The sequence below is a fragment of the Gouania willdenowi genome, chromosome 8 (genome assembly GCF_900634775.1).
Source record: "Gouania willdenowi chromosome 8, fGouWil2.1, whole genome shotgun sequence".
In the NCBI taxonomy this organism is placed as follows: Eukaryota; Metazoa; Chordata; class Actinopteri; order Blenniiformes; family Gobiesocidae; genus Gouania; species Gouania willdenowi.
The window spans coordinates 666849-682476 of NC_041051.1; the positions used below are offsets into that span (position 1 = coordinate 666849).

Sequence of the window (15628 nt, forward strand, 5' to 3'; positions counted from 1 at the left end):
TAAATAAAATCTAATGCATTAATATAATTATTATCCATCGGTATCCGTGAAGTTTCCCGTAGTATTGTATTCATTCATTCATTTTCAGACCCACTTATTCCTGTTCAGGGTCGCGGGGGTCTGCCGGTGCCAATCTCCGGCTCTCATTGGGCGCTGGGTGTTAGTACACCCCGGACAGGGCGCCAGTCCATCGCAGGCCAACGCAGACAAAAATAACCACTCACTCTCATTCATTCCTATGGGCTTCTTCACTCCAATCAACCTTAGTCATGTTTTTGGATTGTGGGAGGAAGCCGGAGTAAACCCACGCAGCATGGGAAGAACATGCAAACTCCACACAGAAAGGACCCAGGTGTCCAAGAACCTTCTTGCTGTGAGGCGGACTTGCTAACCACTAATCCACCATAGGTACTGTAGGCTATCGGACATTGAAAACTAAATAATTTATAATTATATGATAATTAAAACAAATAATCAAAATATCAATTTGCCCTTGGGTAGGCACTGCCTACCTTGCCGACCCTGACTGCACGTCACTGTATTTAAGCCATTCTGGTGATAAGTGTGAAGCTTACAGTATAATGGTGGTGGCTGTGGGCAGCAGGAAGGAGTGAGTGGTAATACCTGGAACAGGTATTTGGATCAAAGTGTCTAAAGTTAAGCCCAGTACCAGTTTTATCCCACAGTCTAAGGCATGCCATCTACTACAAACCCAAGTGTTGCCCCGGGCCCGAAGATGTAGTCAGGCCAGCAGAGAGAGCGGCAGCCAAGGAGCCCCAGGCCACCCCCCACGGCCCCCCCAGACGCCGCCAAGATACCAAGCCGAGAGGCAGCCACCGCACCCCACATACACAACCGAGAAAACCCCAAGGAGCCGAGGACCCAGCTCACCCCGCCAACGACCCCAACCCCAAGACCCCCTCACCCGGGCCCCCGAGGGGAGGGCCCATAGAGCCCCTTGCCCGAGACCCAAGCAGGGGAGCCAAAGCCCACGCCCAGCAATAAATTTTAAAATTAAACCTGAATTTGCAAGATAGAAATCTTTTTTAATCTACAAATTCAATATATCAATAAATCCTTTTCATGTGCCCAGCCTTATCGTAGCGTATAAAGAATGGTTACTCAAAGCTTGGTGGATGCTCCTTTCTTAAAAAGATACACTTATTGCTGATCCACATCAGTGTGCTTTTGCAAAACTTTGGAATCTTTGGGTGAAGCTCCTGATAGGTTTTAACTGCAGCTGATTTTACGACTTCCAAGAAACGACTGAACATGAGCAGGAAATCTTCAGGTTCTTCCTCATCGAGATCCACTGTTGTCCACTGTGATTCTGCCTCCTTGTTAAACTGCTCTGTTTGTGATGGAGAACGGTGCATCTCTTTCAGGGATTGGTTGAGTTTTGACAGAGTTTGGATTTTTTTGATGAAGTTGAATTTTCTCCACATGTTGTTGTTGTTGTTTAAAAGCATGCTGTGTGGTTACTGCCTCATTCAGCTGATGATTAAGTTTGTACGCATCCTTCTGAAGCCTGTGAATGAAGATCAGTGGTTGCATTTTCAAAGATTTCAACAGATCCACCTCAACACAGTTAACGTTTTTCTCTTTCTTCAGGAGATCAACTCGGGTTGTTGTCACTTCAAATTGTTTCGTTGAATGATCACATGTGATTTTTAAATTATGGAAGTCCAACTTTTTTTCCTGCATCAAATCCTCCACCTCCTGGATTTTGTACTGCTTTTCAGAACACAAACCATCTTCACTCCACTGATATTTAGACGTATTCATCTTGAAAACTGTTTCATCAGGTAAAGCATTGCTTTGAAATGAGCTGCCAAGGTCTACATCCACAAATACATCCATTTCTGTCTCTTTGGGTCTATTGTTGTTTTCCAGCTTTGAACGTTCACAACTCTGTTTTTTTACTGTCTATGATGACAGTCTCTCTGAGGTTGTGCGTTTCAACTTAGACATTATATACGTAGACGCCTCATGATGTGTATAGAACGCATAGACATTTTATACGTAGACGCCTCAAAAAAAAAAAAAAAAAATGTAGACACCTATGGGATATGGGAGGCCAATTAGGAAAAAACACAGTGAAAATGAAAAAAATAAAAAATAACACAATGAAAATAAAAAAAAAAACAAAAAAAAAAACACACAACGAAAACCATGGGTTTACACTTTAGATGGCACACTTGTACATTGAAATCCTTTTTTTTTTTTTTTCTACAAATCTGATTATATATATTATATCTACAAATCAGATTATAAAATAACTAACTTAGTGATTAAACAGTTTAACGTTGGTTAAAGGTGATATTTATGTTTTATTTGGATGATGAACGGATGGTTTTTGGGGCATTTCTGTGGATATTCAACATATTTCATGCGGGGAATCCTCGGTTGTATCTGGCAACCAGCTAGAGTCAGGAACAAAGCAGTGAAATGGAGGACGGACAGAGCTGGATGATGACTACCGTTAAACTAGAAGAAGAAGAAGAAATATTATGGAGGGAAGTGAAGCTGAGTATGAGTAAGACGGACAGTGATGATGATGATGATGATGATGAAGGCTGCAGGAGGAAAGCTGTGCTGGAGGAGCTTCGTCATCCCGACCATGTGTGGGACGGAATGTTTGCTCCAAAGATGGAGAAAAGCGGAGAAGAAGAAACGGAGGAGTTTTCAGATGTGTGCTCTGTGAAGGAAGAGGTTAGAACACTCCGTGTGTTTCCATTCATTCACTCACTCACTCACCACATTCATCCGCTGTTACACACACACTGGAGACTAGTTTAACTGGTGACCCACTTCATTCACACTCACATTTCTCTATCAATATGTGACGATGTAAAGGTGGAACAACCTGTGTGTACTCAGTGGAACACAGAGAACAAACTACAGAAAAACACACTTTATGTTAATGAGCTAAGGAGTGGGCAGGGACCGTCTACAAAGTCACACCCCCAAAGGAAGCGTCAACAATAACACCAATAACCCTGTGGACAGTCTTTATTAGGGCTCTCTATTTACTACAGCAAATATAGTTAAGAAGTTACTATATCTTTATTTTATGTTTTCATAAATATCCAGTATTAATGTCAATAATAATAACTTAAAAAAAAATAACTGTAGTACCCTGAGAAAAACAGCTTCTAAGTACTTAACAAAAATAATATTTATTCATTTGTATTTTATTTAAAGTTTGTAAATAACAATACTGTAATTAATAGTAATTTCATCTATTATCCTGTAAACCAGGTTCTCAACTGGTCTCACCCTGGGACCCACATTTTGCCACGGTCATTAAATCACGACCCATTTTTTTTTTAGAACTCAACCAACCAAATTTAGTCTTTCAAAAATAACTGTCGACAACACATGTATAATATTTTTAAAAATATAAATCTATATATTTTCCTGTGCAACATGCATTTCACAGCATGCCTATCAAAAACCTAAAAACACTGTCAGAGTGAACAGAACCAGACCAGATGTTCACTACATCTGGTTTCTCTCCACAGGTCCTGGACCATGTCTCCTCACACACTGGGACTGTAGGGATGTCCCAATACCACTTTTTACTACTTCCGATACTTTATCGATATTGCAGCTTTGAGTATTGGCCGATACCGATCCGATACGACATCAGCACAAATCATACATACTTTTATGACTTATTTTATAGTGTGGAATGTTAGAAAAGGCTTGATCACGTGATGTCACTCAAACAGAGAACAATAGTCAGCAATAGTAGGGATGAGAAAACCTGACCTATTTATTATTAACCAATAGGTTACATACATTTTAACCTTCAACATAATATCTACAGTATTCTACAATTGAATTAATATCATATATATTGTAGATTTTAGATGCAGTTCTTTAAAATCTGATATTCATTTTCTGGTTGATATCTGAACGATATCAATATTAGAACGGGACACCTCTACTGTTTAGGATTTATTTTTTGGATGTATCAGCTTGTAGCTGCTGCTCACGTTCTTTGTATTTTCATTTGAGTTTTAAATCAGTAAAATCAAATCAAAATAACTATTTATTTTATTTTTTGATTTGGTTTAGAAACAGAAGAACCAAATGACCAACCATTTACGGATTGAACAACTGAAAAGATCATACTAAATGTATTTTACTGTGTTTGTAGTACAAACAATAGACAGTAGGTGTGGAAAGGTATATTACATGTAATTATACAACAGAAAACATTCATATTTTACAAAGTCATCTTGAGCCACATTGTAGCGTGTTGTTTATGGGGTCTTCTCCAACACCTGGTAGACATTAAAAGTAGTTTCTCTGCCGTTATTGTTCAACAAGTTAAAAGGTATTTTATTTTGAAGTCTTACAAATGTCCAAAGGTTCACATTAAAATACCTGTTTATGCACATGACACATTTGCTTTATCTCTGGTTGTTAGTAAATGTATCAACATTTAACGACAGATTTATTTAATTTCACTGACTAAATTTGTTTATTCAATTCATTTATTAACATATTTTGTTATATAAGTATACTGTAAATGTATAATTTTAGTATTTTTTTATGGCAACTGAATGCTGGTACAAAAATACATTTCACTGCACATTGTACAATCTAAGACAAAGCATAGAGATGCTCCTTGCTATAGGAAAATTCTTGGCCAAAACCAACAATGAATAAAAAACCAAAGCCAAAAACTGAAAGAAATAATTTTTCCATGATTATTAACATTGCATTTATGGTTATGCATGTGTACTAAACTCACTAAAATTATAGGTTAATGATGTGGATTTTCTTTTCCAAAAGACAATGACAGAATTGCACCCCAACATTTTGGCAAAGGCCGAGGCCCCTACAAGGGATGGTTGTTCCGCAGAGACCGGCAGCGTGGGAACCACCTTGGTGGATCTGGAGGACCTGGACTGTGGTCCAGGCTTGGCATCAATAGAGATGTGACCATGAGCGACAGCTCTCAGGACAGCAGTTCTCAGCAAAGAGAGTAAGTGTTGACTTTCATTAAATGTTGTCTAAGAATACATATTATTCCTGAAACAACATTCATTTCATACATTGTAAATGAAAAAGTAGCAGTAAAACAATAATAATGAATAGATGTGCAGCGCTACAGCCAATGTGATTAAGACGTGCTTTTTCAAAATGTGGTTCACAGTTGGAGATGATACCACATGTTTTAAACCAGACATTTATGTTAATGATCACAATCCTGTTTCTTACTACAGTATACTGTATATTAATAAAGCATGTGTCTGTGTCTCTGTGGATAAGTAGGGCCTTATAAAATACATTTTTTAGAAATAATTATCATTTCTTAAAGAAAATATTAGTTTTTAACTCCTGTGAGGAAACAAAATAAATACTAGTAAATAAAAAAAAAAACTCATAATTGAACAAAAATGTATGTCAAAAATAAAATAAGATACAATTAAAAGGTAGATATAGGATTATTCTGAGTGCTCCTTTTTAATTATTTATATGTTATATAAAGATGTATGAGAACAACATTAATGTCACTATAGTTCCTCTCAGGCATCAATGGTTTACTGAATCTGATCAGGTTTAATGATTAAGGCTCAGATTGACCTGAGACTTTCAACATGGCTGCTGCTTGGTTCAAAGGTGTGCAACCTGCAGCTGTACCATTAGTCATCACATTTGGTTCCATCAACTTCAAACTGGACGGTACCAACAACAAAAGGAGCGCTGACTGCTGAGTCTGCAGTAAACAAATCAAAGGTTGATATTGTAATAGCCTGTTTACAGATGACAGAAGGTTCATTACAACCAGAAGAGACAGAAGACTTTTATTTTGTAGAGACTTGACTTGGACTCGTGACCAAATACTTCAGACTTGACTTGGACTTGCAAAAAAAAGAATTGTGAACATCTCTGCCTGCAGCGCACCGCTACATAGTAGTTTCCTGTGAAATGTTTGTGAAAACCTTCATTTCCCACAATCCTTAGCGCTGTTTGGTCACTTGTGTTTTGCTCTTGTACAGATATCATCATCATTAGTATTATTTTGTCTTGTTCAGCATTCCTTATGGGAGAGTATTTAGCAAAGGAGACGCCATATGGACAGAGATTGGCCACAAGGCAAAGGTGGAGGTGGCGGCAGAGGAGGAGGAGTTAGAAGCCCAACAGGCTGGTTCAAAATCATGGTGTGTAAACTCACACTCACATCTGTCTAATCTGCTTTGTGATTGGTCTAACAGCATCCCATATTATTTCCCTTATCAACAGATTCCTCACGGCAAAAAGTATGAGAAGAAGTGATTAGTGCCAGCTCAGCAGAACATCTGCTCCATCCCTTACGCTCCTATTCAGGTGAGTGTTGGCAGGATTTGATCATTTACTAATAAGTGATTGAGATAAAAAGCTGTTGTTTATCACATGAGATGTATGGAGGAAATGCCTTTGCTTATCATTGTATACTTTGATTATTACAGTGAGTTTTAACTCTTTTTCCTGTATTTTATTTACAGTTCATACAGAAAGTATTCACAGCGCTTTGCTTTTCCCACATTTCATGTTACAGCCTTATTCCAAAAGGGATTAAATTCACTTTTCTCCTCAAAATTCTACACATAATACCCAATAATGACAACATAAAAAACATTTTTTTTTTAATGTTTGCAAATTAATAGAAATAAGTATTCACAGCCTTTGAGATCAAGCTCAAAATTGAGCTGAGGTGAATTCTGTTTGCACTGATCATCCTTGAGATGTTTCTACAGCCTAACTGGAGTCCACCTGTGGTAGATTCAGTTAACTGGACATGGTTTGGAAAGGCACACACCTGTCTATATAAGGCCCCACAGTTAACAGTGTATGTCAGACCACAAAACAAGCATGAAGTCAAAGGAATTGTCTGTAGACCTCTGAGACAGGATTGTCTCAAGGCATAGGTCTGGAGAAGGGTACAGAAACATTTCTGCTGCTTTAAAGGTCCCAATGAGCACAGTGACCCCCATCATCTGTAAATGGAAGAAGTTTGGAACCACCAGGACTCTTCCTAGAGCTGGACGTCCCTCTAAACTGAGTGATCGGGGAAGAAGGGCTTTAGTGAGGGAGGTGACTAACAACCTGATGGTCACTCTGACAGAGCTCCAGGGTTCCTCTGTGGAGAGAGGAGACCCTTCCAGCAGGAAGACCATCACTGCAGCACTCCACCAATCAGGCCTGTATGGTAGAGTGACCAGATAGAAGCCACTCCTTAGTAAAAGGCACATGGCAGCCCACCTGGAGTTTGCCAAAAGGCACCTGAAAGACTCTCAGACCATGAGAAACAAAATGATTGAACTCTGGTGTGAATGCCAAGCGTTATGTTTGGAGGACACCAGGCACCGCTCATCACCTGGACAATACCATCCCTACAGTGAAGCATGGTGGTGGCAGCATCATGCTGTGGGGATGTTTTTCAGCAGCAGGAACCGGTTGAGGGAAAAATGAATACAGTAATGTATAGAAACATCCTAGAAGAAAACCTGGTCCAGAACGTTCTTGACCTCAGACTGGGACGATGGTTTATCTTTCAACAGGACAACGACCCTAAGCACACAGCCAACATATGGAAGGAGTGGCTTCAGGACAACTCTGTGAATGTCCTACAGTGGCCCAGAGCCCAGACTTGAATCCCATTGAACATCTCTGGAGGATCTGTAAATGTCTGTGCACCGACGCTCCACATCCAACCTGATGGAGCTCCAGAGGTTCTGTAAAGAGGAATGGACCAAAGTGTCCACAGATAGATGTACCAAGCTTGTGGCTTCATATTCCTAAAGACTTGAGGCTGTAATTACTGCCAAAGGTACCACAACAAAGTACTGAGCAAAGGCTGTGAAGACTTATGTACATGTTATATTTTCATTCTTTATTTCTAATACATTTGCAAACATTTAAAAAAAAAATGTTTTTCATGTGAATTTAATCTCTTTTGAAATAAGGCTGTAACATGATGAAATGTGGGAAAAGCGAAGCGCTGTGAATACTTTCCGTATGCGCTGTATTAATCTGAGGTCTACAGTATGTCTTTATCTGATTAAAAGAAATAAATAAAAAGATCATATCTAGCAGCTATAAGTACAGTATATTGTAGTGTTTACAAGATGTAAAATCATCAAATAATTAAGTAGTTTTATTCCCCCCAAATATATATTTATTTATTTTTGGGGACGATGTAATCAACATAGTTACAATAAAGGTTTACTGCTGATGCGACACAAAGAGCTTCTAGCTAATGCTAATTCACAGCTCATGTCCCTGGTTGGGCCTTTTTACACAATTTACGATAATAAAATACATGAATACAACATTTGTATAAAACTTTTTCAATCACACACATACACACGTACATTCACACAGACCCTAAACCCTAGAAGTGAACATTTTAAACACATATGGTTTTAAATTCTGTGGTAATGAGTTCTATAGCTTTAGACCTGAGTACGATGTACCAGTCACTATATATTTATTGACTGGTTCATTTAGTTTGTTTTTATCCACATGGACCAATCAGATTAGTTCAGAGCTCACAGATTAGATTTGTTCTGGTACCTTGAGTTTAGTTTGTGTTTTGGTCCAGTGGTTTTTAAGGAGAATGTTATGTTTCATATAACACCAGATATTCACCAGATACGCTGAGTTTGTTTGTTGTTTTGAGTTAAATGTGTTAAATTTCACTCTGGAAATAAAAGTGCATTTTGAGATTTTGAAGTTAGTTTAAAATAATGATTAAGCACCAGAAACGTTGAAAAAGTAGCGAGTAGTAACCGATACTGTTTGTCTTGTTTTTTAACTGCCCTAGCGATGCGTTTCCGTCTGCTGAAGCACACACGACTGAATGTGGTGGCGCTCCTCAACGAGCTGCCAAAAAGCCAGCATGACATTGTCTGTTTCACCGTGGACGTAAACGCCTACACAGTGAGTTCACGTCTGATGTGTCACACACTGAGTTACATCATTTATGTTGTTCACACTCAGCCAAACTGCTTTGTTTTCACAGAATACGCTGCTGTCCTTCACAGTGGGCGGAGTCTTCAAAGAAGGTCAGTATCTTAGTCGTCATGGTTTTAAGAAGATCCACTGCAACTCATCTATTCTCACTAACGCTTTCCCGGGTTTTTGGGCTTTTTCAGTTGTTGTAGATGATAAATCTAAAGAATCTACTATCGGTACTCAACTATACCACTTTTTGGTACTTTTGTGTGGTAGTAAATATTAAATAATATAATCTTAAGATATTCCAGTTATTACCATATTTATTTCTCATAATAATAATGTCATGCCCTCTACCTCTGGCATCTCCTGAATTGGTCCGTTGGCACCATCTGGTGGTCTCCATGCCTCACTGTCCGGACTACTCACCTCTAATCATCAGGATTGCTTCCAGCTGCAGCGGGGAGTGGTCTCCCCACCTGCAAGTATTTACACCACTACATAAGATGCCGGCAGACCACAAACCGACGCCAAACCGTAAACATTGCTCACTCTGACCCTCTCCGCCGCTGGGATCTCTCCTGCCTCCTTCCCACCTGGAACCACCATCACCTCTGGAATCCCTCAGCTCACTCCACCCTTCAGCCGGTTCTTCCCCACTCCTGTGCCAGGCTCCTTCGTTTCGTCCGCGTTGGCTGCAGCTCAAGCGTCTCTGTGTTCCTGCCCATTTGGGGTTCAGAGGTTTCCTTTGTTAGTTTAGCCCATTCTGAGTTTATGCCTTTAGACCTAGGGTTCTGTTTTTTCGTCAGTAGTTTCCTGATCGTTTTTATTTAATCTTAGTATTAGGTCTCCCTCAGTTTGCTCAGCACTTCCTTAGTTTCTCCACCACCCCACTTAGGGCGCTGGTAGGTTTTCTGTTGTATTCTGTTTATGGAATAAATCATTTAATTGTATCTGTGCCTCCTGTTGTGCTGTCTGCGCTTGAGCCTCAGTTCCGTCTCGTGACAAATAATAATAATAATAATGATAATAATAACAAACAACTTTAACAAATATATCAAACCAACATCTGTTTGTATTGTAGCAACAATATAATTATAATTGCTTAATTGATAATTAATTATAATTGGAATTTTAAAAAATCTGTTGCTGTCATAATCATTATTAGATTGTAATTGAGTTCAGATAATTTATTTATTTTTATTTTTTATTTATTCAGTTTATTTTCGACATGGTTGCATTCACAGAAGTTTTCTTTTTCTCTTTTTTTTTTTTTTTTTTTCGAAAAAGGAGACGAGAGAAGCAGGTTGCTTATCCGAGTCCCGTCCCCTATTTTGAACACAGAAAATTTACATCAGAGCTCGTCTCTCTGATCAAACATTCTTTGGTTCTGAACACAATTTCATTTTTTTTTTTTTTTTTTTGTCCTTTTTTGTGTAGGATTTATTCTCATCTGTAGTCAGTGTTGTCTTCTTTTTTTTTATTCTTCCTCTCCATTGTTGTTCGTGTCGTCCTTCTTCCCCGTAGATTTCATTCCCAGACGTTGTGTGTTCCTCCAGTTCAAAAGAAAAGTTCATCTTCTTTCTCATTGATGTGTTGATCTCGTATTCTTGCAAAAATGTCTTCCGAGTTTTTTCTTTATATCTAGTCAAGTTTGCAGCTTGTTTTGTCTCTACATCAAGGTTATTCCAGCTGGTAATAGCTCTGTTAACAGTGCTGTATTTTCCAATGTTAGATTTAACCCTTTCTTGTATAAACACATTATTATGTCTTAGTTCATAAGCAGTGTGTTTGTATGTGAAACGTTTTTGTATTTGATATGGGAGTGTTTTTAGTGATGCCCTATATGCTAGAATTTGTGTGTTGTAGTGTATTATTTCTTGCAGTTTTAGGTATTTGGCCTTTTCAAATAGTTCATTTGTGTGTGTGTTGTGTGGTGTCTTATATAAAATCCTTATTGCTTTTTTTGTGGTTTAAATAAAGTTTTAAGATACGTTTTGTAGGTGTTTCCCCAGATTTCTGAGCAGTAATTTAAATGTGACCCAATAAGGGAAGAATAGATTGTCTTCAGTGATGTGGTTTGTAGTATTTGTTGTCATTTCCATAGGATGAAGCTGCTTTTAGCAACTTTGTTTTTAACTACTTGTATGTGTTTTTTCCAGGTCAGTTTCTCATCTATCCACACTCCTAGTGCTCTATATTCTTTTACTTGTTCTATTATATCCATGTCTAGTTTCAGTCTAATATTTTCTGTTATTTTTTTATTTCCAAAGCTGATGAATTTTGTTTTGCTAACGTTTAGGGCTAGTTTATTTACATTGAGCCATGTTTGGATTTTTGATAGTTCCTCATTCGTCGTTTCTATTAGAGTTTTAATGTCTTTACCTGAACATAGGATGGTTGTGTCGTCCAAACAGCGTTAGTTTGAGGCAATTTGAGACTTTGAAAATGTCGTTTATTTATAGAATGAACAGTTTTGGCCCTAAAATTGAACCCTGTGGTACACCACATTGTATGTTTTGGCATATTGATATGTTTTGTTCAAAGTCCACATATTGTCTCTTATTTCTCATATAACTTTTAACCCAGTTTAGGGCGTTGTGCCTAATGCCGTAGTTTTGAAGTTTTTCTTCCAGAATATCATGGTTTATTGTGTCAAATGCTTTTTTAAGGTCCAAAAAAAATGCCGAATACAAATAAATAATTTTCTAATGCATCTCTTATATTTTCCGTGGTATCAGTTATAGCCATTGCTGTTGAACGTCCTTTTCTGAACCCATATTGGCCTTTGTTTAATATATTATTCTCTTCTATGAATTTGTCCAGCCTTTTCATGAACAGTTTTTCTAGAATTTTCGATAATTGCGGTAATATTGAAATAGGTCGATAGTTGGTGAAATCTCGTTTGTCTCCACTCTTGTGGATCAGTCTGATTTTTGTGATTTTCATCTGGTCTGGGAAAATACCATTTTTGAATGAGAGATTGCTGATATATGTTAGCGGTGGTGTTATTTCAGCTGTTATAGTTTTTAATAGACTCATAGTTAGTTTATTAACGTCTCTGGATGTTTTTGAATTACAGTTTGTAATGATTGCTTTCACCTCTGCTTCCGTTACTTCTTCAAGTGTTAAATACTTATCATTCTCTATATTCTCACTGTCAAAATGGTTCCATTTAAGTGTTGGATGTTGATAGATTCCTCTCCCAGTCTCCATTCCAATATTTATGAAGAAATTATTAAGTTCTTCTGTGATTTTTTTCTTATTGTATTCCTTTAAGTTGTTTATTATAAAGTAGTCTGTGGCTTCTTCTTTGCTTTTACGCATAGTTATGGAATTTATAATTCCCCAAAGTTTTTGGTTTTTGTTTTTATTCTCTTTGAATTGTTTTTCATAATATTCTCTTTTTTTCTCTTAGGAGAGTGTTGACTTTGTTTCTATATTTTTTGTATCGTAGTTCTGTTTTCAATGTTTTATCTTTAAGATATTTTTTTATATAGTGTATTTTTTTCTTTGCATGCATTTGCTAATTTTTTATCAATCCAGGTTATTGTGTTTGTCTTACGTTTGATTGTTATTTGTTTCAAAGGGCAGCATTTATCATATATTGTAGTTATTATGTCAGTGAATGTGTCATATGCTCTGTTCACCTCCTGTTTTGTGTAAACCTCCTTCTACGTTTCTTTTTTATCTGTTGTTTAAAGTTTTCTAGCTGTTTTTCTCCTTCCAGTCTTTTGTATGTTTTTGGTTCTAGTGTTTGTAGGTGGATGCTGTCGTTAGTATTAAATATTGTAAATATTAATAGATGGTCAGAGATGTCATTTATTAATATTCCATTGGTTAGATCTGAATTTTGTATGTTTGTGAAGATGTTATCTATCAGTGTTGAGCTGCGTTTATTGATTCTAGTTGGTTTCGTTATAAGAGGTTTTAGTCCATTTGTGTACATGTAGTTAATAAAGTCTTCGATGTGTGTTTTTTAAGGGATTTAGAATATTTATATTGAAGTCTCCACAGATCAATATGCTCTTGTGTTTAGCCTTTTCTATTATTTTGGTTAGGTTCTCATTAAATATGTCTATTTTGCAATTAGGAGCTCGATACAAACAACAGATTAATATGTTCTCTCCCTTTTGTTTTGTTATTTTTACTGTTACACATTCCATTACTCCTTCCACAGTTGTACTCATCGACTCTAGTATCTCCATTTCATTGTTATCTTTTATGTATAATGCCACCCCACCACCTTGCTTATATAATCTGTTTTTACAGACAAATTTATATCCTTTTATCGTAAAATTCATACCTTTCTCTTCATTTAACCAAGTTTCTGACAGTGCTATTATTTCAAACTTGTACAAGGTTGTAATGTAATCCTTAATGTTTTCAAAATTTGCATACATACGACAATTGAAATGAATAAGTGACAGACCTTTTTTTCTCTTGGTTTCCACATTGAATTCATTGTCTGTAAAGTAAGCACAGTCTGAGTCTTGTTTCCAGTGTTTATATAGATCTGGATCCATGTCCGTGTTTGCCATCAGTAATGTTGTTGTTTAGGTGGATCCTTTGTTTTTCCCCAAGTCTTCCATCGTTTTGATGAGGATTGGTTTTCCGTTCTCTTCTCCCAGTGGTGTGATATATATCCTGCAGTTTCTTGTCCACGTCCTTAGAATGTTTCCTCCTTTTTTTATTTGGCGTGCCTTCCATGCAATGCTTGCATTTTGTTTCGTCAGGTTTTCATTGATGTACACCTTCGCTCCCTTCAGTTTATTGCCTCGCTTCAGTAGTTGTCGTTTAAATTTTATATTCGTGAAGGTGATTTTTACAGCTCTGTTATCATTACGCTTTGATGTTGTCAGGGTTCAAGTCAATGTCCTTCGACTCCAAGTAGTCAACGACCTGTTGTTCAATCGATTTTGTGTCTTCGTCATTCCGTTCCGTTGCCTGTCTCAACGCACTCGCATAACTCCTGGGTTTTATCTTTCGGCCTGTAATGATGACATCTTTCTCTCTTTCCTTTTGTTCCAGCTCTTCAACCCTCGCGTTCAACAGTTTTATTTCTTCAGCATTCTGCTCATTCTGTTGTTCCAGTACCTTTGCTTCACTTTGAAGGTTTTCCAGTGATTTTTCCAGCGTCTTTTCCAACGACTTTATCTCGGCTGTGATCCATGTAGATAGATCATCTTTGAGGTTTCGTATCATCTCCTTGACCTCTTCCAAACCCGGATCAGGTTCTGTAGCGCCTGCAGGCGGTTTTTTAACCATTTTTCTTTTAGTCTTGGGCCCAAGTTTTATTTCTCAGGCTGTCCAGCTGCAGCTGTGAGCTGTTAATCTCCCAAGGTCGTGTTATCGGAGCGAGTGAACACACGTCCTTTCTCTCCGAAGACCAGAGAGACAAATTGTGTCTCACCATTGCTTTTTCTTATCAAAAGTTGCTCCAATGTGCATAAAATTCCCACCAATTCTCCTTCTTCCAGCTCTTATTGGCTAAAACCCACTCCCGTAGTGTTTGGTATCACTCATTTCTACAGGTTTTGAGGTATCAACGCGGTGTCAAGCATTCTGATTGGTCAAAGCATTGCTGAACTAGACTCATGCAGAATTACATCATAGAGTGGAACCAAAAATAGCATTACACATGGCACAGCACAAACTTGGATAAAAATGTACATATATTTATTTCTATTGGGCAAAAATAAGACTAAAACTGATTGGAATTAATTTGACTGACATATTACAGTTACACGCGTTCCATACACTCAGGAAGGATGTCAACAACTTCACGTTCTGCAGCTCTGTAAGCTCTTCTCTGATTGGTCCTTGCAGTGATAAATGCTTGGTCACATTACAGGGTTTGTATCCAAATCCAGCTCCATGATTGGTTGTAACGTTTTCAAAAGCCAATGGCGAGGATGAATTTAATTTTCCCCCGTCCCTGATATTTGCAAATCAGGATTAGTAGTGACACTTTTTACTACTAAATTCTACAAGTAAAAAAAAAAAAAATGAAGCGCTGGTAGAGCTTAACTATGTTTAATTTCCCTAACAAATACAATTCTACGATTTGATCTTAAGTGTTAGTCATCCACTTTTTGCCACTGTTTTCTTGTGTTTTGTGCAGTTAAACAAGCCAGTGCAAAGTTATTGCTTATCTGATGTGAAACAGTAGATAGTACTGTATGTTTTCCCTTCATTTAACAGGTTTTTACAGCATGATTGTCACTTTCACCAATCTTAATGAAACCTACTCCCATGTTTACAGTATTTTATTTAAATAAATATAATGCCATCATCCCATATTGGTGAACACTGTAAAGTAAAAACCTGCTTTAAAGAGTTGAAAATGCATCCCATAGACGCACTAATGAGCGTATATGAAGAAACACCTGTGAATAAATCTGACAGTGTGTCTATCATTTTCTGTGAAATATCTCCCTGTCAGGGGCGCATCTACCGGGGTGGCATAGGGTGCCAGATGCCACCCCACAACGAAGCCTTGCCCCCCTGCTCCCACCCTAATTTGTAAACACACGGGTACGGAACAATGAGGCCACGGTCTGCCGATCGGTAATGCCCCGCTGCCGCTTCCTGACTGTGGAGCCAACGAAGAAGACGCGGAAGTGCGTTGTTTACATTGGCGCACAAGAGGAAAAAGGTAAAAACATAGCTG

At 37.8% G+C, this 15628-nt stretch overlaps 1 long non-coding RNA gene across 2 annotated transcripts; it reads left to right on the forward strand.

The window, feature by feature from the left end:
• Positions 1–2648: 2648 nt before the first annotated feature.
• On the forward strand, positions 2649–9836 carry LOC114468710 (uncharacterized). Of its 2 annotated transcripts, XR_003674668.1 has the most exons (7): positions 2649–2712; positions 4807–4999; positions 6054–6179; positions 6262–6345; positions 8825–8940; positions 9023–9065; positions 9398–9836. It is a non-coding gene; the product is annotated as an uncharacterized LOC114468710 (long non-coding RNA). The 2 variants fall into 2 exon arrangements; XR_003674667.1 differs by having other exon boundaries at positions 9023–9836.
• Positions 9837–15628: the final 5792 nt, after the last annotated feature.